This window comes from Glossina fuscipes, unplaced genomic scaffold (genome assembly GCF_014805625.2).
Source record: "Glossina fuscipes isolate IAEA_lab_2018 unplaced genomic scaffold, Yale_Gfus_2 3, whole genome shotgun sequence".
Classification (NCBI taxonomy): Eukaryota; Metazoa; Arthropoda; class Insecta; order Diptera; family Glossinidae; genus Glossina; species Glossina fuscipes.
The window spans coordinates 300,867-326,765 of NW_023998417.1; the positions used below are offsets into that span (position 1 = coordinate 300,867).

Below are 25,899 nucleotides of genomic sequence, written 5' to 3' on the forward strand. Positions count from 1 at the left end.
ATATATATATATATATATATATATATATATATATATATATATATTTTCTTGGGGAAAAAAATATGTGTTGAAAAAATGTAAAAAAAAAAAAAAAAATAAATAAATAAATGAATAAAAGCAAAGATTGAGAGAGAGAGAGAGAGAGAGAGAGAGAGAGAGAGAGAGAGAGAGAGAGAGAAGGAAAAAAGCGGCAAGTAATATATCCCCTTTACAGAAATGATTTCATGCTTGGTGGATTGTGCTTGAAGCATATAAAAGTTTCATTGTTGTGTAAATTGTATATAAGTTATAACAATGTTGAAGTGGAAAGTGTTAAATCCTCATAAACATATGTTGATATACAGGTCGGTTTTTCGTTGTCCGAATAAGGTAAATGATGCTACATGCCTGCGAATATCATATCCGTATAACTGTTTATTTACTCTATCGAAAATTTTATGCGAAATTTTTTATAAACTATCATATAAAAGCCATATAGACTATATATATATAAAGAGCATTTGCTTTACTTTACTATTTAAAATGAACATGAATTGAAATGTAACTCATAAGAAGTAATCACTTGCAATGTATGAGACACTTACTTACACAGAAATCATTACTATTATTGTGAAACCCAACCCCTAAGATATGTTACAATTCATTAGTTCACCTTTTTTTTTTTTTTGTGCAGGAAAATATAAAATATTTTGATGGCTAGCATAACAATGAAAAAATAGAGTCACTTTTATTACTGTTTAGTCATCTCCGCGGATGAAATTAAAGAATCTGCTTCAAATACTCTAAATAAATCAAAAATATTTTTTCGATTTATCGAATTTTTTTTTCTTCTTTATTCTCTTGTGTTTGCATTTTCATAGATTAAAAAAAAAAAAAAAAACGTATTTGGTTAATCGAGAAGACTTCATAGAAACCATAAATTTCATGACGGATCAAGAAAAATGTAAAAATGAAAGAAAAAATTTTTACTCTTCTATTGTAAACAAATTACAAGAGGCAGCAGACATTAATTAACCCTTTGTAGTCGAACCATTTTTAATTTGGGCATTCAGCTCATTCGACAGTAGTTTTAATAAAAAATCGTCAACACATCAAACATAAGAATTTTAAACAAAAGTACTTTGTTTACATGTTTCATTTTTATTTACACACTGCATAACATAATATTTTAATATTAAATTTTATAATTTTCATTAGTGTGATATTTGAGGAAGCACTCTCCAAGGTGTATCCTAGGTTTTTCAGAACATGTGTCCCACTAATACACCGTTTCACGACTTTTGATCTTCTGTTTTTTTGTTTATCAACGTTTTCGCTTAACAGAGCATCAAAAATTTAGTTACGATTTTGCCACAAACGCTATAGTGTTCAGACTGAATGAACTAAGTGTCCACCGTCTGATATATACCGGACTAATCTCGTGCACAATCTAACGTACAACATTATCAAAAATAGTAATGATGCCTCTCGGGCGCCGTTCGGGTGCAAAGAGTTAATATATGGATAAATGTGTGTGAATTTGTTCTTCATATTTGATTTGTTTCTTCCAATTTGAGAAGGTCTGTCGTATTGGAAGATGTCTTAATAACGTTCATCGTCATTTCGCTGAAGTAAACATCCTTGGATTCAAAATATTCAGCTATTGCCATGGAAACTGTCTCGAATTAAATATTTTCTTGGTGGAGCTATGTCAGATGAATATGACGAGCGATGGCGAACTTTTCATCCAAGCGTATTCGAACTTTGTTGTTATATTATCATTACAGTATAGGCTTCGGCATAATTTTGAAGGAAGCAGAATTCTTTCTCTGATCGCTAATACTGGCCGCTTTTCAATTGCGTTCCATTTGTTAAAGTGATCGCAATAAGTTTAAGCAGTTTGTAGTACGTTGGGTTCTTCTGCGTCACTGTAAACCTCATCATGACTTTCCTTTTATGAAGATTTGGGTTTGCTGTAGCTAAAGCGGATGTTTGCCTTCAAGCGGCTCCATATTGTGTCTAGTAAAGATGAATACTTTTACACGATCCAATAAATTTCTTTCAGTCAAATAGTCCGGAACACAAACAACAAACAGATATAGCTTTCTTTTATGATTGGTGACTGGTCGCTATGCTAGATTATACCTTATAGCCTTTCTTCCGTGTAATGTCATCATTTAGTCTTTCCTCTAGTTGTAATGTAAAACGGAACATACCTTAATGAACTATATCTTTGCCTGTGAGAAACGTCTTGGGCTGCCAGATTCGCTACTGCCAAGTCGGTATTGGTGGATGCAAATTTCATTACTTGGTTGTAGCTTCAATAGGTGCACATTTGGCTAAAGCCTTTCTTCTCCCGCTTTCCCTACTTCTATCCGCATTGGTAGAAGACATTCGCTAAGTGACATTATGAAAAAAATAAATTAAAAGAATTATTGTAAGTAATTGGCATTTTTGATCCGGGCATGTGGCCTGAATACACTTCTTTTTTATTTTTCCGGCAGCGTTCCGTTCTGTTCTATATTTGCTCTACGCTATTTTTAACGTATTTAATCTGCAAGATATATTTTCATTAATGGCTCATGCACTGTATCAAATACAGGTACACTAACACGCCGAAGGTTAATAGGAAAATGTACTGATATAAGTAATGAAATGCGTCTAAGCGAGCATTCGCGCACATATGAAAGAAAATGAACTATCATCTTTTCCTGCGGACTTCTTATCCCGAAATTATTTTAAATTATTTCGCGTGGCTTACACGCATTTAATGGCAGCATTTTTTATATGTTTGGCAATAAAGTTTGATGACACTATGATAGCGCGTTTATTATTCGACTTATCTTAAATGTCTTTATTTCTCTTTATGTTGTAATCTGCGGTTTTTCTTTTCTTCTTTTCTTTCTTTTTTTTTTTTTTTTTTTTACTAGTTATTCTATCTGCTCTTATTACGCATTTTATTATTTTTCCATTAAAAATAAAATAAAAATTAAATAAATACGAGATTCAGTAATTGGGCGGTGTGGGGGGCAAGGGAAGAAGAGGTAAAACTTTTCTTTAATTGCTAATATTTTACTGGATAATTTAGAGTACATGTATGAGAGTATACAAGCGTATAACTGTTTTCATAACATGTTTACATGAACACGAAAAGTCAATATTTTTTTAATATTTTTTTTTTTTGTTTGTAAATTGCAATTAACCACGTATTGTGTTTGTAAATGTAATACAGTCTATATATATATCTATATATCTATATATATATATATATATGTACATAAATGAGGTTATGTTATCGTAAAAAAAAAAAAAAAAAAAAAACAAGAAAAAAACGTGGTTGAATTATAAAAAGTTGAAAAGTTTCTTTTTGCACCAGTCAATTGTACACTTGTAAACCTGGCCTTTTAAGTAGCTTTCTATCGTATTTTCATTATATACTTACCGATAAGTAATTGACGGTTCGTTAAAGTATTTACGTCAGATGAGACATCTTTCAGATAACATCCAATAATAAGACTCTTTAGGAGACCGTGATTCCATTCAATAATATCTAACCCTTGCCTTTAGCAGAAAGTAATTCCGCGAACACTGTGATAGATGTAGAAAAGAATAAAAAAAAAAAAAAAAAAATTATATCCGCTTTGTAGTGAATCTTTGTCCTCCTGTCAAACCAATCCACTAGAAGTTGATCGATTAGAACTCTTTTATTGCTGGCCTATTAGCTGCGGCAAGTACATATTTGTACCATGTTTTCGATCAATATTTCTCATAGAAAACAAGCCATAATTATGTGACGAATCTTGCCAGTGCTTCCTTAAAGCAATTTTATATGGTCTTAATAGAGGTTCGTATAAAACTTTGGGACAATATTTGCTGTGAGCTATGAGTTCATAGTTTACTGTGCTTTGTAAGCGTAATAGTAAATGATTTCATTCAAGCTTTCAAATTTGATCTAAAGGCAAAACCAAAAGTTTAGAGGCCAATTGAGGCCAATCGAACGCTTTCTATGCCCACTACGGAAAGTATTCTAAAAAATAGATAGCGGTTAGAAGAATGGATGGCCGCAAAGGTCTAAGTAAGTATGAAATCTTTTCCCAATCAAAAATGTTAAGACATTATGGTGTTTTCAAGTCGTATTTTTGAGTCCTACACATCAACATAGTGCAGTTAGATTTGAGTATAGACACAAGTTCACCTAATAGGGTCATCATAGGAAATATTTACTGCAAATTATGAAATAAGCTTTGTAGTTTGTCAAAGACTTTACCGTAACGCATGAGTTTAGACCCTTTGCTCAGTAAAGCAGCACACTGCACCAAACAACACCACAATCTCTATCTATCTATAAACAGTTCGATTTGGTTGATCCTACTTTATAGCAGAGAGATAATGCCTTAAAATCTCCCCTTTCTACCTCCCCCCCCAAAAGTTTTGTTTGGCAGTCAAAAGCCCAAGTAAGGCTATAGACTACTTTTTATCTGTATTTTATATTCGTAGCCTGCAAACAAAGTGTCTAAAAAAAAAAAAAAAAAAAAAAATGAAATTTAGTTGTGTGTTAGATGGTTTAGAAGTACGCTTACACAGCCATTATGAGATTGAAAAAAATAAATAAATTTTTGTCACATTTTTAAAAATTTCTTTTTTTTTTATTTCATATATAGATTGTATATCGTACATATAGCTCGCTCGATGTAGGCATAAAAGTGCATCGTGTTTTTTTTTTTTTTTTTTTTTATAAAAAAGAACAAAAAATTGAGCTTAAAAAAAATTTTTTTGTAAAAAGTTTTGTGTCTCCGATTAGCCCCAAGGCATACATAACTTTCTTATTTGGTTTTGCGTTTGCGTTTAATTTATTATTATTGTTTTTTTTTTTTTTTCTTTCTTAAAATTGGAATTTATTGAAATCTAGTCATCCGTTGATTTACACATTCGTGCACTTAACATCAATATCGACTATTACTTTAGTTGCTCTTGCTATTATTATTGCTGTTGTTGTTGTTGTTGTTGTGTTTATTGTTATTGCTGTTGTTATTGAACAAATGAGCACTTATCTTAGAGAAATGAAAACATAAAATAAAAACCTGAAGAAATATGCAAAAAAAAGGAGCAGAAGAAGACGAAGAAAAAGAAGAAGAAGAAGAAGAGAAAAAAAAAAGTATCATCACTTAGGCAAATGAATATGGAATGTTAAATGCCTCCTTGTAGGGCAATCAATGTTCTCTTTTTCTTATGGTAAGTTTCACTAGCCATTGCAATAGGCAATAGCAATAACAACAAATGAATATATTGAATAATCGAGTATGTTTATGGGGTGGCTGTGTATGCATGTGTGTGCGTGTATGCACAATTACGATACAAGTTCTTCTGCTCTTAAAACGAAAACTCGGTAAAAACCTTAACCCTCCAATTACTTACGGATAAACTTTCATCATTACAATGGATTTTCCACGATTGAACATTAATCGAGTGCTTCTTGTTTGTATGCAGGCTTGCGTTAAATTTGCACTCCTAAGATAATCGTTAAATGCAGACCCCAACCATAACGCTTTTGTGTTGTGTTTTCTTTTTGCTACACAAAATCGTTTTGTGCAAATTCCTATTAAAAAAAAAGGAAAAAAAAAGAAAAAAAAAGAAAAAGGAAAATAAAAAAAAAAAAAAAAAAGAGCAGAAGGTTTTAATAGTAGCCACACAAAACTGTGTGTAATGTTACCAAGCAGATTGTTACTACCAAACCAACATATAGTGAATAGCAAGCATAACGATACAAACCCGTACACTTTTTCCCTATATAATCGCCATTTGCAAATCGCAGTCGTCTCAACGACGCCGCTGATGTACAAAAGTAATATTATTTCTATCCTCAGAGAAAACGACTGGCTCTTAAATTTATTTCACTTTACAACAAATAAACATCATGTTCTTCTTCATCCTCTTCTTACGGTACTCTGCACTATTACTACCCCTACCGATTGACTAAAATTGCTTTTCTTTAAACAAATAAATAATAAAAAAAATAAAAAAATAAAAAAAAAATAAAAAAAAAAAACAACAGATTAGAATAGAAGAAGAAAACTCTTCTTTCGTCTTCTCGTCGCAATACAAGGGAATTTAATTAATTTCAAGCTCTCTTCCTTTCTACTAAATCGAAAGCTTAAGCCCTCATTATTATTGTTTGATTTTAATATTTTTTTTTTTAAAAATATTAGACGAAGGATCACAAAAAAAGAAAAACAGATAGCCGAAGCATAACAAATAAACAAAAACTGAATCTCTCAACATTTCCTTAATCTTGTTTGTAATAATAGTGTTTTAACTGGTTTCTCAAACTAATGCAAACACTGTGTAAAAAATTTTAATACCAAATTGTTATTAAACAGAGAGTCTTGTGTGGTGTAATCTCAAAGTTAACAGTTTAGCTCCGACTTTCTTGTATTGAACTTTTACGTACAGCTTTGTTAGTTTTTAGTAATTGTTGTCAGCTTTTGACAAAAACGTATAATTCCTAGGCCAATGGAATTTGCGGCAACAAGCCCCGATTAAGAATGAATGCGGAGACTTACCTTGCCTTACTGTGCTCGACTGTACGTATGATTCCCTAAGTCTGTGACCAAGATCACGGACGCGAAACATTACAGATTTGGAACGAGAAAAGAAGGGAGTGCTGCTTATCCACGTTCACCTTGAAGCACGTTGGGAAAGATTCAGGGCGTCACAAAATCGAGTAATGAATCGAGATTAAAGATCCTTCAGAAGAAATGGATGAGAACATTCTTACTTCTTCCTTTACATTAAAAAGTCTATGCCCTTGACCTGCATTTTCTGCCTAGCAAAAGCCATTTTGTATGTCCATGCCAAGAACATCACCAAGAGTTAACGTTTTTCCTACAAAGGAAAGGGATTTCTCAGCACTTGTCCCGTGCTGCATTGAATATACGCATATATATCATAATAAACGTAAATGTACTCCCATTGCAAGAGTCGCAAGCAAAAAATTGCAGTTTGTAAAGTAACAGTGTGCAATGAATGCCAAATAACCAAAGTTAAATTTCCCTCATTAATAATGATGAAGGAGTGGAAGAATAAAACATATTTAAACAATAAGCTCCGTTGTCTATACCTAATCGTTTTTGGATACATAGGCGTATCGAATAATAAGCAGTGTTTCACATTTTAAATTCAAAATCCAATGGTACGAAATCTAAAGGTGCAATTTTTGGGATACGAAGCTTCATTTAATTTTAAACAATGGAAACGAAACTTAACATGAACCTATGGACGTTTATTTAAAAAGCTTGTCGTCGAAATACCTATATTTAAGCAAGACACAACTTACGAGTCCTAGACATAAAATGCTTCTGGACGGGAGCTTCGAGACCCCTATAGGCATCTTTCCCTGGAAATGAACACCTTGTTAAAAACTTTTAAAGAAAGTTACATTTTGGCTTAGCAATGCTTAGTTGACGGTCACAGCTCTTCCAGATGGAGCATGACCTTGATGTAGTCCCCAAAAAAAAAAAAAAGTATGTTTCAACACCTGCAGTAGTTAATATGCTCTTAACTTTTATGATAGAAGAGGCAATTTTTAGACAGTTTCCTGATAGTAGTGAATTTATCCGAAAAGAACCAAAGTGAATGGAATCTGTCCCTGATATTATCGTTTATTGGGGAAATATAACTAACAAGGAAGCATAAATTCTAATAAGGCTCTCACTACGTAGTAAATAAAACTTTTTCTTATATTAATGGAATGTTCGAACAAATCAATACATGGCCGACTAGGAAAAAGGCATTTATTGGCGAAAATTCGTGCAATATATATTAATCCGGATAGTTTCCATCATTTTCTACGAAATTTTACAGTATTTTTGGCAACATGGCGACATCATGTCGAGAGAACTTATATTGGTTTGGCAGCGATCCACCCATCGCATTTCTCTCCCGCATTTCTTCAACTTTGCGGATCTGCGTGCCAGCCAAGTCATGCTGCACTGATCTGAACAAGTAGTAATCAGGAGGCGCTATGTCTGGTCAGTACTCTGGGTAAGGCAGAACTTTCCATTCGAGCTGCAACAATGGATTATGGACAACTCTTGCAACAAGTGTCCAACAAACGCCATTTTCAGTCAATTCGTGTCGCCGCTGGAACCAAAAGCAACAATTGAGGTATGATGGAACAACATCAGCATAAGCCTCTGAAAGCATTTGGTGGGCTTCAGCAGCAAATTTCTTCAACTACGCATCAAAAGTAATGAATTTGGAAAAAGGGTTAGCCTCGACGTGCGCTGAATAAATCAACAAAATTGAATGGAAAACTGTTACTCTATGTAGAGGAAGGTGAAGACCATCGAATTCAACATTTATGTACACTGGTATTTCTCATTTCTTTATCATTTCTACCTGTAGAAATCGCTGATCAAAATTTTGCCGAAAAACTAATATATGCGACGAATTTTTGATAACCGTAAGATTCAAAGTTGATATAATCGAGCTAAGCTTTTCGTCAATTGAGTTGACAATTTTTCCGGAGATAGTAAGATAAAATTTCAGAGACACACCTTATCGATATAGCTCCAGCGACAAAAGTGTAAAAAGAATGCGCACTGTAGCAAAGAAGAAGAACAAAAATATTATCTGCATCAAGTTACGAGTCTTTAAAGATAATAAAGTTATTACGCGAAAATCCGGTGGTTTTTATGGTTTATAGATTCCAATAATTTGGCCTAAACGGAATTCAAGGGATTATGTTTCACATACTTCATATATATATATATATATCTAATGGTGGGTATTCAAAATTCTGCATAAACGAATTTACGAGTTCATTAGCATATTTTGCGTGCGTCATATGCTTGTAAAATTTTACTTAAGTGCACTTAACGTAGAGTTTCTTGAAAAGTCGCTCAAAGCTGAATGAGGGACAAAACTTTAGCTTTAGTTGTATTTCTTTTGAAAAAGTGAAATGAAAATTAAAAAAAAAAAAAAGTTTCCATTTCGACACGTAAAATTTTGTTTTCTTAATTTATTGACACTTGGGCGCACCTGTGACTAGATTTCGTTTACTCACGAAATTTATTATCTAATGGCCAACTGAACTCTTGTAAGCGTAAGCGTACGTAACATAATCAATATTTAAGAGTTGCCAGTAAATACGATATTCGTCGATTTTTTCCCCTCAAACCCTCAATAATAATCAATTGCCATTACATCAATGAAGAATTTTCCTTAACTACTTTAAAATCAACCAAAAAATTTCTAGAAAACATAAAACAGGACATGAGCAAATATTCTGGTAAATTGTTGCTTAAAAAATTTAATATGTTTGTTATGCAAGTACATATGTGTATGATAGCTATGTGTTTTAAGTGAATAAATTCCCAAAACAATTAAAATATACGTCGAAAGCCAATTAAAACTTAAATGATAGCAATGCACACTGAACGCATTCAACACCTTGTCTATAGTATCCATAGAGAATGATATATCATTTGCTCATATGAGAACTATATATATATATATATATATATATAATGTCATCTCTAAGTCATTATGGAAGGTATACCAACATAGAAAACAAATAAAAGTTTTGTCTTTTTATTTTTTTGTTGTTTGTTTAAACAAAATTTCTATTCGTTAGATATGTTTGGTTGTGTGAACGACACAATATTGAAAAGAAATTAAGAAAAATTGTAATTTTCTCGTACTTGTTGGCTAAATTCTTCAAAATGTCGTATCATCCTGTATGCATGCAATGTTATATCTTTAACATTTTTTTTTTTTTTTTGTAAGCTTTTATTAGTGTGCGTATATGCGTATGTCTGTATATAAATGATAGAAATATTTCTGTTAAACTAACACACATTTATGTCGGCGGTTAACAGTGTTCAGAAGTAGTAGCAATAGCAGCAGCAGCAGCAGCAGTAGCAGCAGCACTAGTGTTATAATATCTACAGGATTCTGTTAAAAAAATAAAAGCAAAAAAAAAAAAAAGCCGAAGCATTGCACTGCACTGCCTTTTGCATCGTATCATCATCACATCATCCCCTCGCATTATAAACAAACTGTTCAACGACTTGGCCCCCTTTTGAATATCGTTTTTTTCTTTTTTTTTTTTTTTCTCAATTTTTTTTCTCTTTTTTTTTTTTTTTTACTAGATTGCAGACTCCAGACACGTGTAGTTTAAAATTTCGTCGGGCAGACAGTCTTTACGTTATTTGTTTTTTTTGTTTCGTTAGTTTTACTAACTGACGTTTAGTTGTTTGCCCCGTTTTTATGGTCGTGTTGTTGAATAAGTTCTCCGACAGTAGTTTACAGACTATTCTTTCACACGGCTGTAACTAGTTGGTGAAAATATTCATGGGTGTGCGAGGTTTGTTTTGATGTGCTTTCTTATTCTTCTACCAACTCACATAGATTGTGTTGCTTGCTTTGCCTGCATGCATGCATGCCTGCCTGCCTGCCTGCCTCCCTGTTTACGTATAATACTTAAAGAGACACCAACACAAACGTGCTTTAATTTTTTTTTTTTTTTTTGTTTCTTTTTTTTTTTTTGTTTTTTTGTTTTTTGCTCTTCTTTGAATTGCAGACGCTATTGTAAAAGTAATTGCAAATAACTGTTGAGGGTAAAGACGGTAGGGAGCGGCTTCGTTTGTGATTGCAACTGTGCTATGCTTACTTGAACTATTTATTTTTTTTTTTTTTTTTGTTTTTATTTCTGAATGTGCGTGTGGGCGAGTTTGTATATACATGATACAGTTTTATATTACTGCCTTTTCTGTGATATACCCTACTTTTATATCGGTTGGGTTTTTCTAAAGAAGAATAAAACAAAAAAAAAAAAAAAAAAAAAAAAAAAAAAACACATAATATCCTATTAAAGAGCAGTAGCTCTCTCTTCTTCATATGATTAGTTTGCGAACGACATGCATTCAGATTTATTCTTTAAAAGAAGAATTCATCATATTGTTGTAATTTTTTTGTTTTAAAAATTTAAATAATATAAAAGTTTATTAGTATTAAACGCTAGAGCTTAAATCTCTTGAATTAAATAGATTGTCCGGTAAGATTTCAAAAGCCGAAGTAAAAGTTAGTTTTTAAGTTCAATGCAAAGGCGTAGTCTAGGTGTCACATTGATGATTGCCGCAAAGTCCGCTAATCCTCAATTTTTACATCTCAGTGCTGACTATCGCAATACCTTCCAAATTTTTTTTAAATTTAATTAATTAAACTTGTTGTGTCGGCTGTACCAGATCAACTAAAGGGGAATAATCAATTTTTAGAAAAATCGATAAAAACAAATTTAAGGAGCTTTTAAACTCTCTCACCTCAAAGATCGAATGCAGAGGACTTCAGCTATAGAGAAGAACTAATGTCGCAATCCCAATTTCCCAAGCATAAACTCTATAATCGAAAGCAATCCTTGGCTTGAGATATAGTTAGATCGTAAAAATATTCTCAAATCGCTTCTATAGAATAAAAAGCTTAACATCTTGAATTTCTTGCATGGATCGGCTAACAACCACAAGCTTGAAAGATGTTCGTTTTGCATGCTCAGATTTTGAAGCAGCCTCAGAAGGCAAAAAAAAAAAAATAAAAAATTTCCATTATTTAATGAATGACTGCGACAGTAACATGACAGAATGACATCAATGGAGGATGATTAGGAAAAATGCTTTGGTTACCTGCATGTTGCACAAGAAAGTTTAGCAAACCGTGTGATATCGCAGTGTTTATTGAGACTTGGAGAAGGACAATTACGTTTCGTTGAATCAGTGAGTGACTTAAAATTAGCCCAAAGCAATTGAATTTAATTTTTATGCCCTCCATCCAGGTCTGAAATCAACGTAATTCGATCGAACCGTATTAGCGAGAAGTGGTTGGAACAAATTCACTTATATTTTACTCTTTCTTACAAAATTATTCGCCACTATGAAGGCCGAAGCCGAAGACCTGAAAAGAGCGAAACAACTGTAAATGAAATATTAACAATGGCACTCTCTTCTCGCAGCGCCATATAAATTTTCTAATCCAAGGGATCCGCAAAAGAATGACATAAAATATCAAATATTTTAACGCAAAGCGAATTAATTAGAAAGACTTCAAATTGTAAATATTAATAGTTTGTCAGATGGAGAAAAGGGTTTACAAGCCGAAGGTTGATTATTCTTCTTTCTTTGTTCTTTGTTTAATCTTAACATTTGCCAGCAAGTTCTATTCACATTACATTAAAAGACGCTATGCTATGTAGGGTGAATTGGTAATTTTTTTTTTTTTTTTTTGGTCTATTATTTCGAAGGTAGGATTTATGTATCTTAAAGAACTTATTCCAGAAACACAACAATTTTTGTTTTTATTTATACCAGCGTTGCATTTATATTAGAAGACTTGTCATTAGTAAGTTTGAAGTTTTTCATGGAAAGTCTACTGGAACCTTCTTCAGAACATTTTGTCATCTGAGCGGGAATTGTTGTTATTGACAATGGCATTAACTTTTGAAAATATTCGATTGTATGGGTGTTTCGAACTGTGGCATATGCAAAAAAAAGTTGTACGTGCTCGAAGCCCTACAAAACCCATTCACCCAATTTCGAGCATCAAGACTCACATAATCGATGCTTCCGTGCAGACACGTTTTGGCTTTGAAAGTTTTTTTTTTTTTTTATTCTCGAACGTCACGAATCAGTTGCACAAACAACAATAAAAGCCTATCACACAGATCATAATATAAATGACCAAAATTTGCCCTCGCAGTTTTAGCGACTTGTTCGACTGAAGTAATTGTAGACTTTACCCATAATTGGCGTAGAATTATCTTAATTGATATAAAGGGCTGTCACACACACAGACTCGAATATAAATGACCAAAACTTGCTCTCGCAGTTTTAGAGACTTACTCGACTGAGATATTATATATCGTACGTATAATTGGCATTGAATTGTCTTAATTCATATACCACGGCTTAATTAGATGACGACATTGACGCTCTTGAAAGTAGTAGTAGTATATTTAGAAAGCGAAAATATTCCATTATTTGAAGAGCACCTAAGAAGATGGGAATTTAGGATTTGGAACACAACTGATTATCAGTCGTTTGTTTAATTTTTCAAGTAAATAGAGAAAAGAGATTTACTTTAAAAGTTCTTACACTTTTACCAAGTTTCTTCTTCTTTTTTTTTTTTGTTTTTTTTGTTTTTATTGATTTAACAGTTAATTGCATCTCGCTTTTAAGATTACAAAAAATTTTGTTTTGGCTTCACTGATAGTTGGAAACGTGCCATATCCAAGTAAATGTTGTTGCCTATGAAAATATAAATAACAAATACGATATTTACATAGGCGTTGCTTTGTCGCTTGTTAATGAGCTTAGACGTGAATAAGTACACACATAGACAAGAGTACTTTTTTTATACCCACCCGTCCCAGGTTTAGAGTATATTAACTACAACATTGCGTTAGTAACATACACGCACTCAATAAAAATTATATTTCAATATAAATAACCTACGATTTAGAATATATATATCGGATGTCGATCCTATATTTAAATTCGGACGTTTATCAGAAAATACTTTTGTGTATTTTTGTTTTGTTTTTTTTCTTTCTTAATATTCTTCTTTACGATGTACACGACCATTGCGTGCATGAAGAAAGTCATTTCCATACCAGGATTTGTTTTTCTGCTTAACGTTCGTAAGGCAGCTCAGGTACATCAAGTAAAATGCACGTCTTATACATTTGCCTTTCGACATAGCCATAGCATTGCTTAGGTACACCAAGGAAAGTTTAAGTCTTATAGGTTTGCCTTAAGCCATAGGCAGCACGAGGCAGCTTCATTTATTTTTACTTATCTTGAAAATATCTTAAAGTGATTTTCGGGCGAGCTTACGCTTATAAGCCAAGAATACCTCTACTATGCCAATTTGATAAATGATTTTGAAAACATCGTAACTCGATATACTGACAATTTACTTGTCAGCAGTCAATTTTATTTCGCTATAACACGAAGATTACTCTTGTTTGCTAAATATCAACTTATCTGAGTAGGTGAACTTTGGATGAATAAAAAAACTGCAAACAAGTTCACTTACAAAGCTTCAATTGAAGTTGTAGTCCCTTCGAGGCGTTGGGTATTCGAGATTCGTTGCAAGCCGTATAGAGCTATCTGCTTTGCGTCTTCATCATGCGTATAACTATATACATAAATGATTGTCTGATATTTCCTTTGAATACCCTACAGCTAACTAAAGATTATTTTAATGCGTAATATATTTTGCCCGCAGGTCTATTAACGCAGCTTGAATTATATTAATAACAAAAGGTAAAAAAATTTTTAATAAAACATACGTGTAATCGAATAATGAATTTTGTTTAAAAAACTTTAACATACAATGCATATGTGTTTTCAAATCAAAGCCAGGAAAACTGGTGAAATAATTCAGGATTTTTTTTTTTCTTTTTTTTAAACGAATTTTAAAATACTTATGGTGTAAAGACTGGCATGACATAATGGCAAGAATTGCGTTAGACCATCTCGTTTTGTATGTAGGTGAACGCTATGTCGATAAACTTGAAAGTTCCCTATTAAGTGCAATAGTGCAAGCGTGTGAACTTCAGTACTTGTAAAGCGCGTATGCTGGCAACCATGCCTCCATGCACTTATAACGCAAAGCAATTGCAGCTAACGAAAGTTTCTTTTTTTTTTTTTTTGTGTTTTCTTCTTCTTCGTAGAACCCACATGAATGCGGTTAGTTTTTATTTTAATGCGATCATATGTAAGTTTGTGTACATGTGCGTGTAGTCTTTCATTTTATTTTTTCCTTTTATCTAAAGAGTACGTTGCATGCATGTAAGCAGAGCCTTTGGTTGTTTGTGTTTTCATTCTTCAAGTTTTGTAAATTATTTCACACTTTGGGATTAATTTTCATTTCTTTCGGTAATGACAACAGCAGAGTACACAGTCGTTTGAAATTTACACATAAGAGAAATGAAAGAAGAGTAATACATACATATATATATATGTATATAAATATATAGTAGCGGAATCATCTAAAAAGGCTATGGGGAGTCTGCTAAGGTTTAAGTGTTTTAAGTCATTAAACAAAAAAAAAAAAAAAAAATTTCAAAATTATTTTTAGTTTTTTGAAGAGCTTTAACTCTATATATACGAGTCTTTGATAAAACTGATCTTAAATAAGAGATTTTTCTTGGAAAACAAAAAAGAAAAGCAAAGCAATCGTTATTTTATTATAGCTTAACCGCACTCGATCTACGGATGTCTGTTAAATTTTCAAGCTATTAAAACTTTTCCCTTCTTCTCCCACTTCTTCTTGTTCTTGGTCTTCTTCTTCTTCGTGCTATAGTGTAAGTTTAAAGAAAGTCGAATTTATTTTATCATAAACCATTACTTACAAGATTTTTTTGCCAATTCATATATATATGTATATATATATATATATATATATATATATTGTTTCACTATCGCACTATCCCCTTGAGAGTATTTTGTCATTTGTTTTTTTTTTTCCCCCGAAAAATTTTTAATCTTTCAACCACAAGTGACGAGTAATCATTTCTTACTGTTTTTCACGATTAAGTTTATATACATAAATACGAAAGTTGACATTTCAAAAATCTACTACTATGTGCTTTCAAGTGCTTACCATTTTTCTAACAGTAAACGTAAATTATAGCAAATACATACAAACACCTATTATATAAGCACTCGTATGCATTTATATATATATATATATATCTTTATATATCTATATTGACATTCAGAAATTCATGTATAAATGCATACGAGTGCTTACGCGCCATCCCTGGCGTATGAGAGATATGAAGAAATTATGCGTGCGAAAATTTACACCTTAATGCAATTCAATTTTATTGGAATTTTACAACATTTCTTCCAACGTACGTACGTACGTACGTACTTACGTAGTACACACACACACACACACCAAGTATGTCGTAAATAGAAAATAACATCCAGAGACGAGAGAGAAATTCAAAAATCAAAAAGTATTTATTCAGTTCAGTTCAGTTATATGTGATGATGAAACATCAATTTCCCAAAAGAGTGAAAGCATCGGAGAGATAGTGTGTTGTGAGAGGAAAAAAGAAATAAATAAATAAAAAAAAAAAATTATAAAAAAAGAACAGAAAACGGAGAAAAAGTAAATGATGACAGCAGTATGAATGATGTAAAATTTTAATGAATGTTTGAGCAAATGAATTGAACGGGTTTTCACGTAAACATTTCAGTTTCAGTCATTTCATTATACGACGCCGCTCGTCGCACAGTCTCGTTAGTGGCTATTCTTAACTACAAATATTTATCATTTCATATGTAAAAATATATCGAAAAATATTTGCGATATAACGATTGAAAGAAAAAGCAAAACTTAAAGGATATTTTTTTCATAAAAATGCCAAAAATTTCTTGATACTAGAAAGACGATGGTTTCATTTAAAAATTATACAAACTAATTAATATTAGGGCTATCATTATAAATGCAAAACAAAGTACTAAAAACCTTTCAATGCGCACGAAGAACCACTATAACGATTTGCACTACAAGCAATGATAAAACATCATAGTCGATGCCGTGAATAATTTCATTTATGTAACTAATGGATTCATTTTAATATCTCGAAATGTGTAGCGAATTAAAAAAAAAAAAAAAAGGAGAAACAACAAAATGTGAGTATTTAAAGGGTTAGCTGACTCCATTGAATTTAGATGGGCATCTGTTTAATTATCGAGTATGAACAGGTACAGACGCCTTCAATCAGTTGGACTCTTCAAACGCGTTTGTGGGATTCTTATTAGGTTTGATTTCCGAAACGAGAAGTAGGGTATGGGCCAATCCTTATCTTCTGGGGTAAGAGCAAAGTCAATTAACAGCATAATGGAAGATGTCTCCGTTATATTCGTTAAACAATGGTTATTAGCAAATTACCCTGAAGTACGCCGCCGACTGTCATGGCGGTGACACTTAACGCATTTTATGAAACAGTAAAACTGCGGAGCAATTATTCTGTGAACACGCGACATCGGTATTCCCCGAAAGTTCTTGCCATTCTTGCTGAAACACCAGCACACACACACACAGGTTTTTAGTGTCCAAGGGAGAATACCGACAACGCAATGCTAGCTAGTTCTTAGCCGCACTGCTATTTCCCTGACCTATGGAAATTTGCATAGAATTCGTGAAATCGTAAAGAGCTCGAATCTCCTTAACTGTATAGCTACGCAAAAAAGATAGTCTATAACTGGCAAGTTACCTTATTCTCTATCATCGTCGCCGAGGGTTCTTCAAGAAGATCTGTCGGAAACACGGGTTGATGAAGAGATTTCCATTTTGATGCCTCGGATACAAATTGAAAGGAGAAGCGCAGAATCCGTAAGAAATGTAGCTGGAGAAGTGATCACAAGGAAACCAATTTAGTTATGTTAGCGTTTATGTGTAAACCATTTCCGCGATATTTATTATTTATGGAGGCACTTGGTTGGACGGAGTCCAACTGAGTTTGTCCGTTACATTGTAATATACAGAAATAACTATCATTTTATTCCATCAAATTGGAGAAAATATTAACTATTTTACCTTTGCCAGTGGCCTTGGAAAGCCCAGAGTCTCCAATACTCAAAACTGGAACGTGGCTAATAAAGCCTTAGTTAATTGGAGTGATTTACCTGCAAGTGAATCATTGCCTATCATAAACAAAATAACTGTAATTTACGGTTCGTAAAAGATTTTGATCAGAGATTTCGTATAAACGTTTACGAAGACTACTTCAGATTTCTGTTAACTATGAACACAATCTCTGTCGACCAAGTTAACTTTAGAAAACTGTAATTGAAGATAAAGACATATAAGATATGTAAAGAATAGGGAGCCTTGAATGATCTAAAGTCTGGCATAGAATACTCTCGGATTAGAGGACAAATTGTCCGATCCACTAACTTGGAAAAGTGTTTTGGATTCCAAATGTATTATGGTCGATATTAGGAGAACTCACTCTTAGGCGATTATCCCGGTCTTATGCAATATATCATATTTCAAAAATGATTAAACATTTTTTTGAGATTTTCGTTGACAAGACTTTTTAGCCAAGGGTAAACATCTCAGAGTGTACATTCAGATTTTATTATAATAATAATATTTGCGTTTCTGAAACATGATGCAGAGGAAGAAATAAAAAGTTGGATCACGTTCGTAACGTAACAAATTAAGTTAGTGACGGCTTTATCGTAAAGAGCTTCTCTGTCATTCTGACAAATGAATTGATTACATCATTTTAAATCGATAGGAGTAAATTGGAAAAATATATCTTATATAGAGGATGTTTGATATATTTTCGTGTCTCTCAATTCTATGGGCAAAGTTGATCTCAGAAATTTACTCCAAGAAGATATTAAAGAACGTGACTTGTATCAATTTATTTCGCAATTCAAACTTATCAACTGCTTCACTTTGTGCTTATATTAATATATCTCTTCAAACTCATTCTCATTCTTTATCGTTAATTTTAAAACGGATATCATTGCCAAACTTTCAAATCTCATCAAAGTTATGAAGAGAACCATTATATGTTAAAAGGTTATTTGAAAAAAAAAATGGTTTAACTAAAAGATAGGTAGGTGCAATATATCGTATCGTCAGTATAAAAAAAGTGTAAACACATCAAAATGACCCCCAGTTTAAACATGACGCAGAATAACTAAATGTGAAATATCGTTGGAAAAACAGGACAAATAGAATTCGTTCGTAATACCGCAAAACCTGTTATTGGTATCCGTTAGAAATGCAATAATTTAAAATCCACTAAATATTCTCGATGTACTTAGGATGTCCATACATATCTGTACATATATATATATATATATATATACACACATAAACTGTGTGAGGCACGCATTTTAACTAGAAATGCTATGATTTTAAAATACTTGCACAAAAGCACTTAATGCTTTGAGTTACAAAAAGCCATAAACTTAAGCCAAATGTCCTCCGGATTGAACATGTTTCATTGAATTCATACATTCACCTGTATGCACTTGCGGATGTGAAAAAACATACGTTGATGACGACGACGACGACGATAATGATAAGGCTGATGATGATAATGATGATGATGATGGTGATGATGATGATGAAATGGCTGTGCAATATTGGATATATGTATGTTGATGATACGGTTTGATTTTTCTTTAACGCATCGCATGTGCAAAGCAATGATTTTGATATATTCCACGTATGTTGAATATATATATATGTATGTATATATGTTATATTTTAATATTTCCATTCCCTCCATAGAATATTGTCATATATTATTATACGCTTGGGCGGGGGGGGACGAGCGATAGTTGAGTGAAAATGCCATCAGAGACCACAACCCAAACTAACCATAGTCATAGATGATCCCGCAAGTCCGATGAATATGTGTTTAAACATGTAGAAACGCGAACGTATTTTTAAGAGATGCGAAATTCAATGCGGGCGTGAATATGGCTGCGGATGTTTAAAGGAATATGGCTTTGATTTTTCAATGTTATATGCAATACATAAAGAAGATTATACATTTCAGTTTTTGTTTTGGCAACACCATCTGTCTTTTATTATTTTGGTCATAACAATTGATTCTTTCGGCGTTGTTGTTGCTTTACATTTGTTCCTTTTCCTTTTTTTTTTTTTTTTTGTTTTTTGCCTTCTTGTTTCTTAGTTCATCGTAAGCCTTATTGCAATGTGAAGGGCGAATATTTTCGAATATTTTGTTTTTTTGTTTTTTTTCGTGCCAGTAACTACACAATAATTATTATAGAAGCCAAGCATCATGTGGTCGCTACTATGGAGAGGATTACGTGCATTCAACAGTCGCGCATACATACATACATACGTACATAGATAAATACATACATCGGCAACAGTTTACAATCGCACATAGTTACGCAAAGTTAAAGATATATATATATATATGTATATATATAAATATAATGTAAATGTAATGTATGTAAATTTTTGTTTGTTTTTTGTATTATCCACCCAGCTTCACACGTTTGCATTTGAGTTTTTATTTTATATATATATATATATATGACTTGAATCGACTTATCTTACCACACTTAAGCACCGTATTGCAATGTTGGTCACTTTGACTTTAAAAAAAAAAAAGAAGAGTCATTTAACATCATTATATTTTCCTACTTGAGTTTGTATATCATAATAAATAAGTGATGTAGCTAAAGCATTGCTTGCTGCATAACGGTCATCGTTGCTATTAAATTATATAACACGGACATTATATGTGATGTGGCTATCTGTGTGTTTGCATATATTCTCTTTATTATCCTTATCAGTCGGGGTTTTAATTGCGTTAAGTATAAGCTTTCACACTTAACAAAATGAATGAAAAGATTTGCTAAAGGACGATTATATGGGTTTTTATTAACCTTTGGTAATTTCATTATGTTGTCTACCATCTGTGGCCAAACAAGTGATAAATAAATATGTAAATGTGAAAGTGAAAATTTGGCCATAAAAAAAAGCCCAAAGGTGAGAACGTTTCTAAACGAAATTGCAAATGTAAAGTCCCTTTTCAAAAGGCTTTCTTCATTAAGAATGATAGTCCTTAAAGATAATGACGTTTCAGAATGTGAAAAAAGAGAAGAAGAAGAAAACCGATCAATTCGTCAAAGTAAAATTTGTGCTTTACTAATAATGCATAAGTTCTCTCCAATTGTTAATTACTTTCTGCAAAATTAGTTGCGTTATGTCTGCTACAGCCAAACGAATGCCTTGTCAGAATCAAATGGACTTTGATGTAACCTCAAAGAAAAAAGTCGTTGAATTTTAAACACACGACAGCGATGGCCAATTCAGAAATCCATGTCTCGAGATCAACCTCTTACATATTGATTTCCAACGCCTATATACATTGATTGGACCTTAATAAATCGAAAACAGTTCTCTTGTTTGATAAATAATTAAAGATGTGTGAACAGAAGGTTATTAGGGTTCCTTACTTTTTTTTTTTCTTTCTGAAGTTGTCTTGTGGCTCTCGAAAAGAAAACGAAGAGTTACCTCCTTTCTCGTTAATTTTTTAGCACAGCTGCTATAATAAGAAAGTAATTTATTACATATCTAGGCCTAATTAGATCTAATTTTTAGATATGGAAATAAATTCCAAGACTAAAGCACTAGCATCTAAGGCTAACGGCTTTTATTAAAAACTCTATCGCACTTCAGATTCGAATTCACAACCACTGAGTTGTTAGTCGAGAGGCGAGGAAGCCTTCGGCCACTCGGATGGATTAAAAACGAATTTAAAAGTAAATTAGAATAATTAAGCAATGATTGATTACAAAACACTTGAACATGTTTTTGCATAATTACAACGTAACATATATCAAAGAACTCTCTATTTTCCTAAAATATTCTGCTTTAGAAGTTCGATATACTGAAAATTGCTCTTGATATTGGAGATTGAATTAATATTTGCACATATACTGGGGACGAGGCAACAGTCTACAGAATAGAGAAGACGAAGAAGAGCATAGAACTTCTCGAACTTAGAGAGAAGACGAAGAAGAGCATAGAACTTCTCGAACTTTTGGGTTATAGGTTCAGCACCATTTCACTGCGCCACTCTGCTATTACAGGCGTCAATGTTATTAGTTTATTAAAGTTTGTCCTGCAAAAAACCATTTTGGGGCATTTCTTATTTGGTGCCCTTATGAATGGCTTGGTCGCTTGTAGCCTCGATTGTAACGTTCACTTATATCTTGATGATGCACAAACCTACCTTTCGCTCCCGCTTAGGCTTTGTGGAGGATCTGATCCAACGAATAAATAATTATTTAGAGCTTATTACTCTCTGGTCTGATTTTAACCATTTCTAGTTAAATTCAAGCAAAATTAAAACCTACACCTATCACCTATAGGCAGGCTATGATTCCTCTCCTTTACCATGCCTTAGAATAGTCGATGAAGATATTGAGTTTCTTAGAGCACACGCTCACTAACCATGGGTTTAAAGTCAAGGGATAGTACCGTACAGCATTTAGTAATCGATTTTGCTGGACAATAACTCTTTAAGTTGTGTTCCCATCTGTAGTTATATAACGGGACATAACTTTAATTGCTATGTGACAGTAAATAATTGTTCGTCGTAAACTATGAAGAGTTTAACTACTTTACACGTTGTTGGAACAACGGAACACTTTTAACCAAAATCGAGGAAAACCATTAACAAATCTTGTTTATTCTCAATTTTTAATTTCGCTTAAATCAGGTAAAATTACAAAATACCCTATATATACGTAAGAATGTATTATATGCATGATTAAACGCAGTTGAATATATGATGGGAAAAGGAGAGATTATCGTAATGTCAGTCAAGGCAAAGAAGCAAAAACTTCAAAATTCAAAAAAAAAGTACGTTTTGGAAAAGAAAAACAAAACTGTTAAAAAATGTAATAACCATTTCGTTTAGGATTTTATTAGACTACCAGCGACAGCAATATACTCAAGTAGAAAACAAAAAATGTTAGGATATGTTAAGAAGATATCTCAATTATGCGAAAGAACTCTGGAACTCTGGCTATATAAGTAAAGAATAAGAACAAGAAGAAGAAGGCAAAGAATAAGTAAGAAAAGACTCAGCCACCACCAACAAGATAAGTTAAGATGCATTTATTCTTAAATAAATACTTGCTGGAGAATGCATATATATATATACATATATATATATGTATATACTGGGTTGGCAAGCAGATATATTTGTTATGCCCACTGAAATTGTGGAATCCTTTTGTGATCTAACTGAATCGCATAAAGCGACCCATTTGTTAAAATAACTTACTTTCTAGCGATTTCGTGATCAAAGATCATCAACTTAATCAACTATCATCTTATAGATGATAATGACAGAGCCGGTAGAGAAATTGTCCAGATGTTAAGTCTGACGAGTAGAGCGAAGTAAAACTATTAAAAATGTCTTAAGCTTGCCAAAAAAAAAAAAATTCATATCATTGGAATCGAATAGAAGACCCTTTTCAAATGGATCAAATCTGGTAATAAAAAAATAGCTGATCGTTTACAGCAAAATATTTCATCCTCGGTGATGATGGATGAATTTTTGTGCATCCCAGGTCAGCATCAATCACAAATAGATAAAATTGTGCCCAGTAGGTCACGGGAAATCACACGAATTAGAATTCACTATGATAATGCTTTGCATCGACTCGTGGCATGTCATTGCAGCTCTTAGTTGGAAAGTGATATTGAATTCTTTCGAAAGCTACAATCTAGCAGATTGCCCTCGAAATTTCGAAAACCATTTGGAAAAAGCAATAATGATCTGCTTTTTCAATCTCACGCCTTAGCTTTTACTAAATACTAAAAATGACTTCGATGATTTGTGAGACTACAGATCGTGTCAAACATGGCAACAAGATATCGGAGAAAATTAATATAAAAAAACATTAAATTAAAAATTAGTGTTTCTAGTAAAACTAAATTTTTTATTGTATGTAAAGTAAAAACGAATTTATTTTCTTACCAACCCGCGCCATGCCGCACCATATGCATGCGTTTCAAACAATAAACTCGGGCGTAAATGTATAACTAGTATGTATGCTTAAGTCTTGGCACCGAAACCAGATTGAATATATTATTCAGAGTTATGATTGAAACTTTTGGCGCCAAATAAATGTACGATTGTAACATGTAAACATGTTTATTTATTGTTCTTTGCTGTGCAAAAAAAAAAAAAAAAGAAAAAAAAAATTGAATGTTTTTCCTTTCTTTTCTTTTCTTTTCGTTTTGGATTTTTTTTTTTTTTTGTTTTTTGTTTTAAATTAGAGAAGAGTAAATTCTTAAAGATTTGTGCATAAGTTCGTCGTAGGTGTCATGATTTCCTTTTGTAATTGTGGCAAACATTGTAGAGAAAGTTTTTCTCTAATTATATGACAAATTGAATACAAATGAACAAGAACAACCAAAGCCATATTGCAGCGTAGTAGGAAATAAATGATTATTTCAAACATTACATACATACATGCATATGCTTGCTATGTACGCTTCTTTATATATATATATATGCGACCTTACTATGAAAAGCACTCAGAGATCCTTTTAAACTTGCGTTGGTAGACATAATCATATTTGCTATGTAATCATAGATGTCATTACTCATAAACTTGGTGTGATTGTGTACGGGTATGCATCTGTACATGTGCCTATAATGTTGGTTAATAATGGTTTGAAGTGTGCAACAGTGTATATATAGTGAGTATAGCAGCTAGTAGCTAGTAAAAGCGAAAGCGGTGCAGGCAAGCAAGGAAGCAAGCAACCAGGCAAACAGACAAGCAAGTCTTAGTTGGTTGCATGTTATCGAAATAATATCATTTCCTTTAAAGTCATCTAACAACTGACGTTACTTTGTTGCTCGTGTTAAAATGATTACAAATTTGTGTTTATCACTACATTTATATCTATCTATCTATCTATGATATGTGTATATATATATATATATATAGATATGTATATATGCAGGCTTAAGAGCGCAGATATCACATTTACAGCATGATTTTACATATATGAGCATATATATATATAGGCAAACAAACATTTTTGCATTTATATATATGCAAAAATACTCAGCCGCTGTTTATGTTGCAATAGTTTTTGGTGTTAAATTAATTCCTTTTGTAAACAACAAACTCGTTGCAAGTTCTATGCTGTTTGTTGTTGCTATTACTGCCGCCGTTGTTGTGGCTTCCGCACTCATAAAATGAACTTCCGCTCTTATTGTAATAACAATAATTGTTGCTAAGAAATCAAGTACATGCAATATATGTATACACCGAACGAATGAACGAAATGCTTCTATTTTTTTTTTTTTTAGATTTTCTTTTTTCTTCTTGCCTTGTTAAAAACTTTTCATGAGTAGATCTTTTAATTTTTTCATGTATCGGAGTTTCGCAGTAATTTTTGGGAAAAAAAAATTTAAACTTGCTTAATAACGTTAATGTTTAATATTATTTACAATTACACTGTTCTGCTGTTGTTCGGGTTAATTGCGAAAGGCTGACTATAAGAAATGATGCTTAAAGTAATAACGATAATAAGCAATTATTTTTAATTTCGTTCCTTAACTAAAACTGAAACATATATATATATATATAAAATTTACTTGTAAAGTTAATTGAAATAAATGATTGTTGGGCGAAGCGAAATACAGATTAAATTCATAATTTCCTATCTCTTTACCTAGAAATTAAAAATATAACAGAGCACTCAATTAGTTTGTAGGATGACATATAGATATAGGTTGAGTATCGTCGAACTCATTTAGTTTTTAGATAGCACTATCCTTTAAACGAATTGTGTCAGAATTTAATGAGATTCCGCTTGACATGTTACCTTTGGTTTAGTGCCTCCACAAATGCATTTTAGATTCAAACGTGCAGCAGTAGTAGTACATGCAGTACTAGTACTAGCAATGTTGTTTGGGCTATTCGTATTGCCACCTGAAAGATCTATTGTACTCGGTCAGACAATTCGCCTGCCAGTTTTAGGATTCCTATGGCTCTCCTTATAAAGCGTGCGTAAAACACTTGTTGTCTGATTCAGGAGAAGTACTGGCTATTATATGACGTTTCACCCATCGCGTGGAAAATTCTTTACGAAGTTCATATAACCTTTGAAGGAGTTATATACCCATGTAGAAGCTGGCGACCGAACGTGAATTGCTCCTTCTTGGTTCCACTAGGTTAAGTGCTATACTTTCCCATGTTAATATATATATGAATTTCATTTGACCTCTGAGCGCATTATAAACCCATGTAGAAGCTGTTGACCAAATGTGAATCGCTTCTTCTAAATTCCAGCAGGTTAAGTGCTATACCGTCC

The 25,899-nt window shown here is 32.6% G+C and overlaps 1 protein-coding gene across 8 annotated transcripts in view; it reads left to right on the top strand.

The window, feature by feature from the left end:
* Positions 1-25,899, top strand: part of LOC119634971 (sex determination protein fruitless) — a 441,512-nt gene that overhangs the window by 97,103 nt on the left and 318,510 nt on the right. The gene's annotated exons all lie outside the window — the stretch shown is intronic.